Source organism: Papaver somniferum, chromosome 7 (genome assembly GCF_003573695.1).
Source record: "Papaver somniferum cultivar HN1 chromosome 7, ASM357369v1, whole genome shotgun sequence".
In the NCBI taxonomy this organism is placed as follows: Eukaryota; Viridiplantae; Streptophyta; class Magnoliopsida; order Ranunculales; family Papaveraceae; genus Papaver; species Papaver somniferum.
In genome coordinates, this window is record NC_039364.1 from 125,467,017 (window position 1) to 125,471,632 (window position 4,616).

A 4,616-nucleotide genomic window follows, 5' to 3' on the forward strand; every position below is an offset into this window, starting at 1 on the left:
TATGTTAGCTATGAAATTGACGATGATTATGAATATACGTCGTTTGAAGCAACTCATGGTGACATTACCCAAAGGTGTACAATGGAATTCTGGGATCAAGATGAAGATGAAAAGGACTATGATGACACTTGTGTAGATTACTCAAGCGTTGATCTTAATAATGATCAAGAGCCTATTCAAAGGGTGGAGCTTGAGGATGCTGCATTTTTGAGTGTTCTAAAAAAGTTTCTTATAATAAAATTTGGATCCGCAAAAGAGTATGTGCCTTACAAAAAAGAGGAGTATGTTGAGAATGAAACCGATATGACCAATATTGTGGAAGACCCAGTTGAGCTTGCAAAGTAGTGAAGATATTGATGTCAATACTTTGGTTAAGGCAGAAACGGACGAAGAATGGTTGCAAAGTTTGATAGAGGACCACGATATACAAGAGGTGAATAATTCACTTGAATTTTTCAAGGATGAAGAGGATTATGTGCTAAAAGAGATTGTGCAAGGTTTGTCTAACCCTTTGCATATTTTTTCTTCTCCTTTACCTCTTATTGGTTTAAATATATGTGCTTCGAAAACATTGTTAAGTGACTTTGTTTCTCGATTTCCGCCATTAGAGATACTTGACTCTCAAACTATGCAGATTTTGGAACAAGAAACCGCGGAAGTACCCGACTTCTATATTGTTTATACACTTCCAAGTGTGGACAAGAATAAGTGTGGGGGAAGCTTTTATCGGTTAATCTCTTCGTTTCTGTTTTATGTTACTAATATTTGTGTGAAGCTAGTGTTTCCAAAACAGGTTCTATGGGAGGATCCCCAACTTTTCAGATTCATAGAATTGGTGTATGGGGAATTCGTCTTGCAAGTTGGGCTGACGACTTTAAACCAAGCGCTAAATGGGAGGCAACCCACTGGTTTTGTGTATCTATCTCTATCTTTTTATTTTTATTTATTTTTAAGTCTTTTATCTTTATTTTCTTATTTTGGATATTTGCATATCAAAACTCCAACTTTTAGAGATTTTTGAACAATTTAGAATAAACACTAGCCTTTCTAAGTAGATGGAATTTTTTCTTAACAATGAGGTATATATATTGGCTGAGTTGGGATGATATGCCAACTAAATATCTTGTTTAGTGTTTATCCTCTATTGTTCAAAAATAGCTATGAGTTGGAGTATGAGTTTTTATTATGCATTTTATTGTGTATATATATCATGTTATGAATTTCCCATCTTAAATTTTATTTTGGATGACTTAATTTACATTGAGGACAATGTAAAGTTTAAGTGTGGGGGAGTGTTTTCTCATATATATTTTTTTAGGTTTGTTAGTTTTCGCTTTTGGATTAAAAAAAAAATGTGCCTTTAGGATGACACTACCAATCTATGTGGATGAAACCGTTTTGGTTGCGGGAGTTGAGGAACCCATTAACTTCAAGGGACAAAATTATTCAAGTGTTAGAAATAATATGAAAGTTGTTACCATATATCGGAATATCACCATATCACTTTCTGTTTTTACTTTTACAAACTTTATGTTATATCTTTGTGATTTGGTGGGTCACTAACATCGAATTGTTATTGCTGCTAGGATGAAATAGTGTGATTGAGTTACTACAAAGAAAAAAAAAAGGAAGAAAAAAAAAGAAAAGAAAAAAGACCGACCAATTGACCAAACAAAATAAAAATGACACTTGGATAAAGCAATATGTGTGTGTTCTCCCTGTCTCCGTCGCCTAAGCAAGCGTGGAGTGCAGGATCCAAGGGAACTATCATGTAATCTGCTGACAAGAAACATGCGCTTGGATCCACAAGATCCAATCATGATGTGAATGAAAAAAAAAAGAGAGAAAAAAGAGAAAAAATGGTTATGGTACAATAAAATCGACTCCTGGTTCCCTTGTATTTGCCAGTGAGTCGATCTAAATTTAAGATTATTAACTGCTGGTTCCCTTGTATATGCCAGTGTGTTGATATTAGAATTCAGACCAGTAGCTCAATCCAATAGGATTCATAGGTTCATCATTGGCGGCGACCTTCAGACATATATGGGAAACATCGATCACTTTAGTAAACATCGCAACCATATATATCTATTTCCATCTTCTTTATCTATTCATATATGATTGTGGTTTGTTAACTTCCGAGATTGTGGCTTGTTCGACTTTCTTAACAGAGCTTACTGTATATGTATTAATTTGGATTCATAACAGGGTACCTCCTCCAATAGCCATTCTGGATTCGTTCATATATTTGTCACAGGTAGATGGAGTCGAAAATATAGGTTTTGTAGGTAGACCTCTTGTAAACCTTCACGAGACTAAAACTCGTCCACTAGGGACACCTAGGGGTTCAAAGGCCTGTTATTCATGCTAAGAGTAACCGTATCCTCGACGACACAGAGTTGTATGTATGTTTTATAATTATTTTGTTTGATTTGCTCGAGGACTAGCAAAGTCTAAGTGTGGGGGAATTTGATAGGTGTCTAAAACACCTAGTTTTTATCTATTGTTTATGCTTTCTTTGCGAGTTTTCTTATAAATTATGTATCTTATGTTTGCTTTTGAGTTATTAGGTACTTTGGAGCCATATGGCGAAAAAAAAGGAGAAATATGAGCTAAAGGCTTTACTTGGAGGCACAGGGTGTTGACGGAGGCAAAGCTAGCAAGCACACGGCTTCTTAAGGCATTGAAAGAAAGATTGTGCAGGAAATTAGACTGTCAGTTATGGAAGACTGACAGCCAAATGGTCACTGGGTGGCCCATATCAAATCATGGGTGCCAATAACCATCTCAAGTTATAACCACACTAGTGGAGAAAAATCAGTTTCTCGATTCCTTATTCTTCCCCAAATCTCTTCAAGAAGCGACCAAGTCCAACTCCGGCAGGTCATGGGTGCTAAGTCAGGGTTCGAGTGGCTCTGGTTATGGTTCGAGAAAGACAAAGAGTTTAGTGGTACGAATGAAGAGAAAACAGAGATGAGGAATTTGAAGAATGAAATTGAAACGAAGAACTGGTTTGATTATGGAGGTTAGGGTTCCTGTAATTATGAGAAATCAGAGAAGGAAGATCGATTGAAGGGTTTAGATTCGATAAGGAAAGATGGGTTTGAGATGAATTTGTTTTTGGTAGAAAGATTATTCGAATTGGAGATGTTTATGTGGGTTGTGTTCATAGGGTTAACAATTTGAGATGGAGAAGGTATTGGTTGCTGTTTTGAGTGCGAGAGAGGTTGAGATTGATTGAAGAACTGAAGGGGGAGATTGAGTTGCTGTTGGTTCAGCTGGTGAATGATGAAGGCCAAGAAAATGCAGTGCAGCTGCAGCAAGAACAAGGTGGTAGCTCTGATGGCTTTGAGATGGGTTCAAGAGAATGGATGTGAAACTGATGCTGTTGTAGCTGGGAGAGCAAATGCTGCAGATGGGAATGATTTTTGTGCAGTGGATTTGGTTGATCATGGTGGTGTATTGGCTAAACAAAGAAGAACTGAGGGTTGAATGCTTGTCGAGAGTAGTTGCAGGTGCAAGACGAGCATAAGGCAATTGTAATGATGGATTGTGTGGGTTGAATATGTGTAGAATTGCAGGGGGGAAATGAGCTGGAGTCTTAGTCTTGAGATATTTCTGTCATTCAAAGATGATTGCAGGTTGAGGTTTATGTGTTGTTGCCAGAGATGCAGTGCAGTTCTGTGGATGCTGCAGTTCATGGCTAAGAAGATGGAGATACTAATGGTGTATACGAGAATGGGTATTGTGGATTTCTGAAGCAGGTGGAGAATTCGAGATTGCAGGTGGACTTGTTGGTGATTGCAACAGCTGAATGGAGTCGAAGTTGCAGGTGCAGTTCAAGGAGGAGAAAGTACTGGTGGTGAATAAGAAGTTGTTGCTGGTTAGGCTCAAGTGGTTTGAATTACAGGGAAGTGCAAGAACAGAAGGGAACTGCGCTGAGCTGGTGAATGAATGAATATAGATGTATGTTAGGTTGCAGTTGCAAGTGTGTTGGAATGGATGGATGCTGTGAGTTTAGTTTGAATTCAAGGAGCTGGTGGTACTGAGATCGGAATGACGTTGCAGCTGAAGTTGGAAGTGGTTATGTGGAGCTGTAAGGTTTGATCGGTGTCTATTGAAGATCATGGTGTTGTCAAGGATGAACTCAGTCTGTAATGGTTTTGAACGGTGGATGTGCACATGAGTCTGGCACTGGTATGTTGCAGTTGTGAGCTTGAGCAAGTGTTTGAAGTCGCAGGAGAGATTGTAGTCAATGCAGTGGGTGGTAGTGTTGAGTTCAAGAGAACAAATGGTGCTGCTGGTGGTGTTTGATGCTGCAGTTGGTCGTATGCCAGAGGAGTGGTGTTTGTTGCAGGTTATGCTAGGAGTGTACAAGTTGCATTCGTTGATGGAATTGAATCAGATTGAACTGAAACTGCAATGGATTGATGGTCCCAGGGAAGTGGCGAGTGTTATGGAGTTTTGGGTTCTGGTGCTATTTTGTTGATGTATTGGTATTGCAGCTTCTGGTGGAATGTAGAGAAATCTCAAAGACACTGTGCAGCTGTTATCTAGACATGATTTGTGACAGGTGCAGGGTCGAGACTGTGCTGTTGTTAGTTATTACAAGCAGT